A 13,051-nucleotide genomic window follows, 5' to 3' on the forward strand; every position below is an offset into this window, starting at 1 on the left:
CCCTCTCTCTCTCTTTCTATTTTTCTTTACTTCTCTCTCCATCTTACTCTCCCAGGCACGCCCCACCTCCTTCACCCCTCTATTTTTCACATTATCTCCCCCCCTCCCCCATACCGTAGTCCACTGCCCAGTCCTAGTCCTAGTATTATCATTTGTAAAGAGAAAGGCCGAGAAAACCGCAGTTGGCGCTGGGTGACCATAGTTGGCGCCATTTTGTATGTTCCACTGGGCGTGCTGCGGGCTGTGCCGCGAAGAGAGAGAGAGGAGGGTCCCATTTGTTATAAGGTCCTTGGTCAGAACACAGTCAGGAGACAGTCGCGGGCGCTGTGAGCGGCGCTGCAGGATGTACATGTACATGTATCCAGGAAGACTTTCAGACTTCTAATTGTCTAAGTGTAAGATGAAGTATTTCTCTACAGGCCTATTTTCCTCCTTCCAGCCTAGTATCATTTTTGGGGAAGCAAGCATCTGCCCTTAATTAAAATGGCACGTATACAGCCTATCTGTTCTCAGAAAGGGTATAGTCTACCCCGGGCGGCTCCCCTTTCCTCACTTACAAAGACACCCACCCAGTTCTCTCCCATTTCCCCATGAAAAAAGTCCAAAAAGACAAAAACGCAACAAATCCAACAACAACAAAAAAAGTGGTAATCTCATCCTAAGACAGACAAGAAGAATAATAGGGCCTGTAGTACTAGTGTAGTGGCCTAAGCGTCCAAGAAGGGCATATGTATATAATCGCAATCATGCATAGTTCAAACAACAACAAACCAAACCAAACCAAACCAAACCAAAACAAGAACAATAATAAACAACACCTAATCACATACGGACAATACCTTAATTAAAAAATGTACCTTTAGTTTAGTCAAGGAGTTTAGAACTACTTTTAATCTCCTTGAGTTTAGTAGATACTGGCAACACTCGTCAACAAATAATCTACTGCACTCAAGGGGGTTATAATGTAAGTATAGGTCCTTGACCGTACCGGTACTTTACTTTTCACTTTCTCCTGCCCTTTTCACTTTGCAATGAGGGGAGCAGCAAAGATATTTCTCATGTTTTTTTTTCTTCTATCGACTGTTCCATGGTTTACCCGTGGGTTGTTTTTGAATGAGGTTTCTATGACCCATCTTTTAATGGGAATGCCCCTGCTTCCGCCTGATTTTTCTAATTTATACCCTCTCTACTAAAGTCTAGGGGTAGTTTTGTTAGCCTACGTACCCAAACCATTTAATATATTGAGGCAACATAATTGTACTGTGATAATCAAGTCTCGTTTCTTACCTCACAGGTACTACTCTCAATCAACAGTATTGAAAAAAACAACCACAAACAAAAAAACAGGTGAGGAGTGAGGGCAAAAGTGTCATAAGTGATTCAGATTCGTGACGTATTAAATTATTTCTGTTACATTAATTTACATGTAATTTGATGTGAATCGATTTTTCTCTCAGCACCCTGGTTACGGACGATATAATAATGATGGTGAAGACAACGAATGAAACAATAGTGCGATATCACTTTTCTACGTCATTTTCAGGGGAAACAACCATCTCATTAGTAAAAGCAAAAGCACTGATGATTGGTCAGAAATGACGATATTGTCCAACCAAAGAGCAGATAACTGTGGTGAGTCACCTCGGCAAAATGGTGGCTGACGTCTCTTAGGTGGAATAAGGCTTTAGGGGTCATTGGTTCCATTGTTGTTTTCGTGTCGATGATGTAAGTAACATACGCTATACTGGCAGACTTATTCAATTCGTGTAACTAAAAACTCCCGTCTCTTAATTTCTAGTGTACGTGAAGGACGTATTATTGATCTGCACGCTAAATTTATCATGGTGGCCCATTAGTTAGATTTCTCTGTTTTGTTTACCTAAAAAGTAAATTACTGTTTTTGTTTTTGTTGTTATTTTAGGCTCTAGTGATGATGTGGGGTGGTCCTAAGGCCTAAGGCCTAACCTAATTGTCACTGTGTTCTTCTGTTGCTCATATCTTGAAACAATTATGAAGTAGCCTTGTAAAAATAAAGAGAATCAATGATTTTTCGGAAGGACTTCCGTAACGAGCGACCACCCCCATCAAACACAATAAAGAAGAGGCCGAACCCTAACCCAAACCCTACCCCTACCCCTACCCCTACCCCTACCCTACTCCCTACCGTACCCCTAGATCTACCCCCTACCCCTAGCCCTCAATTCTGCTTTGTCTCATAGTGGTCGCTCGTTACAGAAGTCCTCCTGATTTTTCATCTGCTTTTTATGGAAGAAAATTGAGTTGGGTTTACACAAAAAATGCGGGCACTTCATCAAGGTCTTGGAAATTGCCTTCCCGTTTATAATATATTTACATAAAAAAGTATGGTAAAGTAATTTAATAAAGAAACAGAAGTGATTGCCAAGGACCAAGGACAAAAGTGGCACAACCGGATAATTAGAGATCGCCATATGTACGTCATTGGCCAATATTTATAGTAACAGCCATCTTGTTTGACTTTGACGTCATTGAGGGATTCCTACTTTGTTGTCGGTCATGGTGGCAACACGACTGCACGACATACGTAGGCCTTGTCTTAGGCCTAGTTTTCTTCTTCTCAGAATCAATCTGGGCGGAAGAAGGGTGGTTCTGCACAATCACAGACAACTGAACCGAACTGTTTTCTGCAAGTTGCAAAGAAAATAGATGAGATAGTCCTGAGTCGGCAGACTGCACCTTCGTGTGGTCGTGTTGTCACCCGGACATGACTGACAACAAAGTGGGAATCCCTCAATGTGTGTCACAACACACTTTTATTCGTACACTTTTTTAAAGACGAAACACGATTTAAAAGATAACACTCTGTTGATCTTTTGCTTTCTATTTTAAAAAAGTGTTACGAAAGGCCAGCTCTTCTCGGACTTGAGCCCGATTAAATTTTTTATCTGTTCGCCTCGGAGAGTCCCATGGGATTTGTCTATTCGGACTGGTCCGAAATTTTTTTTTTTATGGACTCGGCTTGTAAGTGAGTGTGAGTGTAAGGAGGTTACATAATAATTGTCGTCGAGGGATTTTACGTAAAACCAGCATTAGAACTAGAATTACCTACTAGTACTAAGACTGTGTAATTGTGTCAAGAGTCAAAAGACTGCACTCTCATTGCCCAATGGCAGTGTCTAAGTACACGGTAACCAACAACTCAGGATCTTTTCACCACCACTATAGCATCATCATTACTTCAATCACCATTTGTCTTTCCACATGTTTAATTTCATTTTGTTGTTTGTTATAGTTTTTCTGTAATAAATTTAAAAAAAAATCACATTGCATAAAATGTACAGCCATGGCCTCTTCTTGAACTCTGAGACAAGCCGATAATTTCGGTGTGCGTATATTCCCCATCTCTAGTTAAATGCACAATTTTGAGTACATGATGAACTTTGTTCATACCCTCTTGCTAAGAGCCACCTTTCTTTTAGAGTCTCCTTGGCTGGAAGAAAAAAAAGTCTCATCTTCTGTATGTAACAATACCACCTGGTGATTGAGCGTGTCTAACTTCGGTTACAGATGCTGCCTGTATTATAACTTTCTGATGTAAGTAACAACATCGCCCGATGTGTGTGTGGGAAAGAGAGGGGTGGTGTTGTATATCTCACCCCCCCCATGCCCCTTATTAAAATAATTGTTCAGTTGGCAGCAGCCTCTGCCTCGCAACCAAGGTCTGCTACCCATCAGGGTTGATGTTAGATAAACGCGCACTCCGCTGCGTGGTGGGACATAGGCATCATGTGGATAGCAACATTTACATTGGCCTAAGTGTGTGGGTGATTGGCTGGTGCTCAAGTGTGGTTTGGTGCTCCTTTTCTATTAAACAACTAACATTCTTAATAAATCTCTCCTCCTTTTTGTGTTTGTTTCTCTTGCAATGTTCACCTCTGTCCTCAGCACTTATGACCTTATAGTGTTGCAAGTACGGTAAAACTCTTAGTTTCAAAATCTGAAAAGTCCAACTCACGGGGAATCAAAAGTTATTCTTGAAAAGCTGTTTTATTTTTCGAATTGATGGTCTTTTATTGATCCCTACCTTAAACTAAAATGGAAGAAACTGGTCAGTTGTAGTATTTTATAATGCTCTAAAAGGTAGGTTATATGTTGTTTGAAATATGAAGGACAGTCACTACGTTAGAAAGAAAATATTGGTCTTGCTCAAAATCAGTTCCTCTGTCAGTTGAAGAACCTTACCTCCATGATTTGGTGTGCAGCTGCAAAAGATGAAAAAGAAGAATACTTTTCATTTTTCTTACTAGGCTAAATGTATGATAGTGGGGGTCTTTAGCCCCGGTTGCACGCAACGATAAATTGTATCAGATTCGTCGTATGTGAGAACTATCCGTTTTATCGAACAATGTTGTCATTTACACATTCCATCGTCCAGTTTTCTTTCGATCGAGGAGATTCCTTGTCATAAAACCACGTCTCTTTGCGAAAACAGCGATTTGTCTGCATTCTATGTGAAGGTTTTGAGCTTGCTACACAACTTCATCATTGATGATCAATTAAATAATAAGATTGCTAAAATTTAGATAGTATCGCATCCAGTCAGATTCCCCTTTGAGAAATTCTGCTTATTTTGAGACGCTGATTCGGAATATAATATGCGATAATTATTTAAAAAATTTTATGCCCCAAGTTGAATTCTGTGCGGGGGCAAATTTCAAAGTGATTCTACGTCACAGCGCGTTTCCCCCAAATCTGAACGTAATCGCACGAAAAATATCAAGCAGCGCTCGATTTCTCGACTGAGTCTCAAAGCCTTCGTCCAAATTTTGTACAGTTTTGTGGTTACACCTAAGGAATTATATGGTATGATCGCTAGATCACCCAGTTTTTGTACAATTTATCTTTACATGTAATCAGGCCCTTAAAGTAGGAGATTAAAAAGATTCATTATAAAAAGATCATTAAAGGTCAAAATTAGGTCATGCTTCAATAAAACGCTCCTGCCTATTATTGATTGTTTTTATGCTGGACCTATATTTTCTTTATACCTGGGTGGATTTCTATTAATAAATCTTTAATGTAATGCTTCAATGCTTCACTGTGTGCACCAGATGACCCCATGTGTTGCTACCCGCCAAGCTGGCATCTTATGAGACCGTGGTCACAGTGAGCGGTGGTCAAAGCCCTGAGCAACAGAGTGACCACCCCCCTGAGGCCAGTCAGATTGTTGACCTAGACAACAGCAGCAATACCCGGGATGTGGGAACTATCACAGGTATTCTACCTCTTGTTGTCTCATTTGGTCGAGAATTTTGTTGCAATCTTAAAGTGATTTTTTTTTGGGTGTTCATGGCTGTTTCATACATTTTTTGATTTTATGTTTACATTTGTCTCTTCTGTAATATTTCTAGGTGTTAATCTTTGGACCATATTTAAAAAAGTGCTTCTATTGTTATGACTTAAAAATCAAAATTTTCCTTGTTTATACTGAAAACAGAAAGGAAAGGAAATGTCATTACTGCTTTAAGTCTATAAGAGTTTTAGATAGGTGTATGGTCCAGAAAAACCTCTCGAACTGGTTGCCCTACTCTTCATCTGAAAAAAGACCTCGACTCATTTGCCATTGGGAAAGAAAAGAGCTTTTTTTTCATTCAATTTATGAAGTGCCATTTGCTATGGAAAGGAAAGAATGTTTTCAGATTGGGCACTGAAATAAGTGGAATTAGAATTCAAAAAGATGTAGATTGTTTATATTTTTCTTTGAAGATTCTGTGTAGTTTTTATGCTTTCATTTGCAGCAGGGGCTCACCTAGTTTGCCCACAGAGTCTTTTTTATTGCTGGACTTTACTGACAGCTTTCAAAACTGGGCTGACATAGTGATAGAGCTGGCAGCTTCCTTTGACAAACAGACCAAACTTAGTCCTCGCATTAAACTCTTTTTCATAGGATGGTCCACTAAAAGAAAAAGAGAATTTGTGTGCAGATATGGAAAAGTATAGATATATTATTCTTAATAATGTCAAGTTTTGTCTCTTTTTCTTTAAACTTCTGTACGACGTTGTTCTCATTAGATGACTTACATTGTATTGTGTATGAGAAGGTTACTGTGTGATAACCTATCTTTGGAGCCTGAGGTTAAGAAGTGTATTTAATACATTTGCAGAAGTGTGCAACGCAGCCGATCCGGACGAGGTTGAAATTCTGTCTTTAGTGAGAGAGCAGATCCCGCGGTACCGCCTGAGAGCTGATAGTATCACAGATTTCACAGGCTACAGTCACACAGACTTTATACAGACCAACACAGTACCCTTTGACGTAGACGTAGATCTCAGCCCAGAACAGATTGGCGAATCATTGAAGTATTTTGGTGAGTTGCAGCTGAGTTTTTCATTTTTGCACCTCTGTGCTTTCAATTACATGAATATTAAGTATCTACTGTAATTTTTGTCTTTAAGTTGCCAGTATGTTGGCATGTTCAGGAAGTTTGCTTTATTGTATTTAATATGAAACTTTGTTTTGGATCTTTACAATGCCATAGCTTTTAACTTCATTTTGTTTAGTTGTTTTATGTCTTTTCTCCCTCTTATTTCTATTTTTATACTTGAACAGATAGAAAATGTATTCTTGAGGAATGCACATAAAATGGGCCACTGACTGTGAAAGCTGTTCCCTCTTTTTTCCAAAATTTTCACTGAATCTATCATTTAAAGTTTACCTTCAAAGTATTTTAAAAACTATGTTCAAGTGTTGTAGAGCTTGTGCTTGAAATTTTTTCTCTAAACAGAAGTTTTGATTGTACTAGGTCTTCCAAATTAAACAGAACAAGCAAAATAAAGACAATCCCACAATCAAACAAAAATGGCAAGCGTACACAAACACTATAATCAAGAAAGTGCAAAGACCTGGAAAGAAGTAGATGTATGTAAAAGCTACAATATAAACCGAAGATGGTTTATTGCAAGATCTTGTAGGTTTTTTTAGTTTCTGGCTTTATAAGGCTGAATGCTTATTGAGGTAGCTGGGTTTGTATGAGACAATGTTTAACACTTTGGTAGTTTGAAACTCGTATCATTTTCAGATTCAGTATTGTTTAATAGCATCCTTTCACACCTCTGAGATGCTTTTGTCTGTAGAGCTAGTCCATCGCTACTTCATCTTGAATGGGATGATTAAGTCTGATGAACAAATGAAAATTCTGTCTTTGATGTGCAATTTCGGTACAAAAATATAAGCTAAATGAAGCTAAAAGACTACGCTGTGGTCCTTACTTAATTTTTAAATTCATTTTAAATTGAACTGTCTTGTACAGGCTGAATAAAATTTTAACATTTTGCAACTTATTTAGATTTGAAAATACATGTCAATGAGATGCTGCAACCAACATTACTCTCAAGGTGCAGCATTGTAATGTTAATTTAAAGTTGCCTTGTTTACATCGTTCGTATAAATGGGAAGCAACTCTGTCAGAAAAAAATAAATCAGGCATATGCAGTCATCTCCCTTGTCATTTGCTTTGGGCCTCGTCTCGATGGCCTTCACCTTTACAACATATCTTTTCTTTGATCCACTTAAAATGCGACATGAGACTTATTTTGTCGCGTCGATGTGATGATAACGTGATATTGCTCAGTGGCTGTCCACCAACAGTATATATTTCTTAGACAGCACTTTTGCTTGGAATTTAGGGTACAACATACATTCCATTCAGCATGGTGGTCGTCTCCTCTGTTTTTGTGATGTTATCTACTTCACAACAACGTCTGTTTGCTTTATGCAAAGCTCAAAGTTTTGCCTCTCCCTGAAAAAATCTTTTTACAAGATAAAAACTATTTGCTCAGGTCCATAGGTAGCATAGCAGTGTAGCATAGCAGTGGAGTGGGGGGGGGGGGGGGGGGCTGTTTGGCTCCGGTTAGAATCTAACTACAGGGAAAGATAACTGACGTTGGTGATTGTTGTCTGTGTCAAGGATGTCACGCTTATATCACTAGTGGTTTATCAGGCAGCAGAATCAAAACCAAACCAAACCAGTCAGGGGAATGAGCTGTTTGGTAAAGCCTAGGTGTATTTGGGTTACATAACCCAGTTCTTGCCCACGCCCACAAACTCTCTTTGGTTTGCGCTAACTCTCCAATGTTATCTCTTTCTTTCTTTCTCTGTATCTTATGCCATGTCCGTGTAGCTATCTGTTTGTCTGTCTTCCCCTCTCCTTCAATATATCTGTCTTTCTTTCCCTCGCGCTCCTTTTCTTTTTGGGTCTCTCTTTGACCTGTCGCTATTGTTCTTCTCAGACCGTTTCTGGTATTAAGTCTGTTGATTTGGGGGATGTCTTCACGTTTAGATAACGGCTGTATGTCATGGTTATCTGGAAAGCTTTCAGTTCTCACGAGTGGTAAATTTCTTATCTGTCAGGTCTTGACGCATGCACACTGTCTTATTGCAGGTATAATTTACATGTGGAAAGCAGTGGAGAAAAAATTTCTCCCCTGATTTTTGTTTCTTTTGTCTGTAATAATATGAGGCGTCGTGGTGAAATCAGGTGCTCATAAAAATGTTGAAATAGAAGAAAACTGCATTTTTCCATCGGTTTGGCAATTTTATTCGAATTTTTGTTTTTTGGCTCAACACCTTTTATGTCTAGTCTATTTAAAAACACATTTCTTTTCGGATTTTACTGAAGAGCCTTTAGTAAAGACACACAGAAATTGTAAATATTTATTTCCCAAGGACTCTCAAGCTATGGAAGTTATAAAACTTTGACGGCCATTTTCCCACTAATTTTACCTCTGACATGAAGCGACCCCTACCTCCTTCAATTGCAATGATCTCCATTTCTATTGAAGATTGATGTGTACTTTTTGATTGGCCAAAAGCAAGACAAATGGACAAGCTTTAACTTTAAGTTGATTCTTATTACTCTGTATGCCCCAAAATTGACGAGCACCTGATTCATCATGTCGTGACACCTACTGCAATATATAGCCTCGAACCTCACTTGGTGTGTGTGTGTGTGTGTGTGTATGTGCGTGTGTGTATATGTGCGTGTGTGTATATGTGTGTGTGTGTTTGTGTGTGTGTGTGTTTGTGTGTGTGTATGTGCGTGTGTGTGTATGTGTGTGTGTATGTGTGTGTGTGTGTGTGTGCGTGTGTGTGTATGTTTGCGCGCACGTGTGTGCCTTTGACCATGGAGGGAAAATTTAATGAAGAATAGATATTGCTGTCTCAGAGTCAGAATGGTCATTGGGTTATAACTTAAATGTAGCGGCCATGATTTGCTGAAAAAATCTAAGAGGACAATAATTACCCTGAAAAGATATTCAAGGAGCAGATCTTTAAAGTGCCCAGTGACCACCGTCAGCGAAAGAGAATAAAAGTGACTCAAGGAGAGAGAGAGAGAGAGAGAGAGAGAGAGAGAGAGAGAGAGGATGGGGCAAGGAGCGGAAGTAATAACAGTGGACGGTTGCTTGAAGGAAAGGACGTTTAAGAGAAATCCACGAACCTCTTGTCAAACTAACGCGGGAAGCGGATTACTCCCGCAGAATTATTGAATACCTTTCTCGCTTCATGCATCTAGTAAAGTCGGAGCTGTTGTTAAGGGAATCTGTTCCTAATGTGGACAAATTAGGTTTGACATGTTTAGCCCCACCCTTTTGGCTTAAATCGTCAGCCTCCTTTTTTTTAATCCGTTCCCCAAAAAGAAAGAACGGCCACATGAATCAGAAGAAAAGAAAAAAACCCAACAACAACAAAAAACTGCAGAAGAAAAAGAATGATTAGAAGACCACTCCTACAAACTCTTACACCGACAGAAGCAGCAATAGCCACTGGCCAACATTCGCGGCGACAATAAAGAATAGCTACAAACGCACGAAAAATAGTAAACAGCCAATTACCGAAAACAAGAACAATGACAATAATAATCATAAAATAACAGCAGCAGCAGCAACTTTCTCAAGTCAGCCCCAATGTATTTTCCTAAATGCAAATGTCCGGCAAACTCAATAAACGCTTCTGCACTTTTGTCGCTAAATATTGATGCATCACCGACTAGTTACGATTTGACGCTAGGTGTACCGAGTTATTAATGGATTGCACCCATAGACCCGACATTTGTTACCCCATTGTGACCGCCACGACGTGAAAAAGCCATGTCCGTCCGGATGTTACGTACATGTCCTCTCTGTCTGTTACTCATCTCTACTCTGTCGTACATGCCCTCTCTGTCTGTTACTCATCTCTACTCTGTCGTACATGCCCTCTCTGTCTGTTACTCCTCTCTGCTCTGTGTCCGTCTTTCCCTCCCTTCTCATTACCATCCCTTCTTTCTACGAGTAAATTTATTGTCCTTATTTTGTAAGAAATAAAATGTGTCTGTTTGCGTTCGCGTGTACTAAAATTTTGGCGCTGATAGTTGTTCGACTCTCCGTTCTTGTGTACTACTCCTCTAGGTGCAGATGGTTGATCCGACTATTCGTTCACGCGTACTTTTCTCGGTGCACATGATTATCCAACTCTCCCGTTATTGTGTTACGTCATCTGCACTGGTCGGTGCCAGTAGTTTCTTAACCTTAACGTTACGTTTGGCCAACTGTCTCTTTGCTTCCTAATAGTATTATCTCTTTTTTTTTTAAAATAGGAAATGCGGCCGTGGTACAATGTACTACTTTGCTCATCTCTTTGTCCGCGCGTATATTAATATTATGCGACGTTTTTCCTAGCTCATCTCGCAGGCAACATTAGAGAGCTTTAATGTCATTTCCTATTTGTTTATATTTTTCTTTGTGCTTCTTTTTACCCAAACAACAATAGCAACAACTCGACAAGATTGTCCCCTACGTGGTATTTTTTTGGGGGGGGGGGGGGGTGTTTTACGGCGCTCGCAACTGCATAAGGTCATATTATGAGCGAGCGGGACACACCTAATATTTTCAGTTGGTATGAAATTTTGAATTTTGTCCGGGTGGCAGCCGAAGACTAATCTTATCAATTTTATTTTAGACAACCAAGGGATCTTTGACGTGCGCAACTTGCGCACGGGCCCTCCGAGATTTTTCGCCGTTGTCCGAGAAGGCTAGGTGTAGATGTTTCCTACTAGAAGATCATGGGTGTGGCTGAAAGACAGCAGTAAGAAGGAGCCAAGGAGTAGATATAGAAAGGCTGCAGAAAGAGTCTGGAGCCCAGAGGAGGGGGCGAAAGAGGTGAGGGGGTGGGGGCAGAAAGAGGAGACGAAAGCAGACGACAGAACTTTTCTAGAGATCAGGAAAGGAGGTGAAAGGAAACAATTTTATAGAAGAAAATTTTTCGGTGGCTACCCGGATTCGAACCCGGGACCTTTGAATGAGAGGCCAACACCTTAACCTCTAGGCCACGAGAGCCCCCGTGGTAGAGATTGATTGCGAGGCAGATACAATAGTTTGAAGAAAACACTAAGATTATTTTGGTGACTGGTGCAATGAAAGAATGCAAAGATTATTGTAACGACCTTCCTTTTTTTAACATAGATGCCCTGCATGATCGCCCACGCCAGTCGGCAAGGCACCGGATGGTGATGATCCTACATCTAGCGTCAGTAGTGTAATGGTTAGGTTGTTCGCAGAGACGCAGAAGATGTGAGTTCGATTCGCGAGTGAGGAGGGGTTTTTTTTCCCCTTAATCTAGTGCCACCGTCAATTAGTTGGAAGTTCGGTCCTTCTCAGCCCTGGTTGGTAAATACGGTCAAAGCAACACGCTTCCTAGAATGATCTTAATTGTGCCGAAGGGAGTGTGTAATTTTAGTTGATAGTGAATGCAAATAATTACAACATGCGTACCTGAATAATATACCTAGCTCCGGCCGTAAGGGGATGCTATCCCAAGCAGTGACAGACACGACCACGACTCGGTTCCCGCCTGTCAACTGTCAACGTCTGTTGGCGGGGCACGAGAGTACCACTGCTCTGAGAAACTGGGAAAGGCCAAGCTAGAGGTGGGCAAAATCCGAATAATCTTGAAGGATAACCGGATAGTTCTCAAGGAAACATTATCCGAATTCGGACTCTTTTAACTCTCTTTCCTGACCCGTTTGCCGAAGCCCACCCATTTGTTGAAGTAGTGCTAACCCGTTTATCGAAGTGGATCTATCTACCCAATTGTCGAAGCGGTTCATGTCTTATTATTTGCCGAAAAAGTGCACTAACATATTGTCCGGATTTTGCTAAAGCCATTCTTTGCCCAGCCCTAGACCAAGCTGTCGTGTCTGACCTGGCGCGTGTGACGTTCGTCCCCTGCTTCTGGGAAACCGTCCAGGCTGTGTGGCCTGGTCACTTTCTCACCCCAGCGTCCGACGGCTGACCAGTCTCTCACTTGCCTGGCGTTGGCGTTCACAGGGGCAGCCTCTGTGGTTCTCACCCTTCTGCCTCCACGACTTTTTACTGTTACGACATTCCTTATCTGTTCCCCCGGCACCCCTTTTTGTTCTTCTGGACTGCTGACGATTCCGGATCGAGTGCCCCCACCAGTGTATTCTATGTTTTAGTATGTTTTACGGCACTTGCAACACAATAAGGTCATAGTCATATTATAAGTGCCGAACATTAGAGGTGTTACAAGAGAGTAACAAACACAAAAAAGGAGGAGGGGTGATAAAGACGATAGATGTTTGATAGGAAAGAAGAAGCAAGCCACACCAGAGCACCCACCAACCACCCACCCAGTGTATTCCTCAGTAAATGTTAGATAAATTTACATTGGTTTTTGTGCGTTATTTTGTTATAACCGTATCTAAGTTACACTTATGATGGGATGTCCTATCATATCAAATGCTATTTCTGTATTGAAAGGGTGTCAAAACCTAAACAACCATGTCATTTATTTTTCTGGGGAAATATGGTCGTTGTCGTGTTTACTATAACTTCATGACATGTTCTCGTGTCCCATTAGCATGTTTGGTTAAGACAAGTGACAAGACAATAATATCTGAAGGGATACTCGCACATGAAATATATATCTACCGATGTGTGTAACTTTATGCACGTATATTGTACTTCAGTTGATGTGTGTGTGTGTGTGTGTGTGTGTGTGTGTGTGTGTGTGTGT

This window comes from Aplysia californica, unplaced genomic scaffold (genome assembly GCF_000002075.1).
Source record: "Aplysia californica isolate F4 #8 unplaced genomic scaffold, AplCal3.0 scaffold01124, whole genome shotgun sequence".
Lineage (NCBI taxonomy): Eukaryota > Metazoa > Mollusca > Gastropoda > Aplysiida > Aplysiidae > Aplysia > Aplysia californica.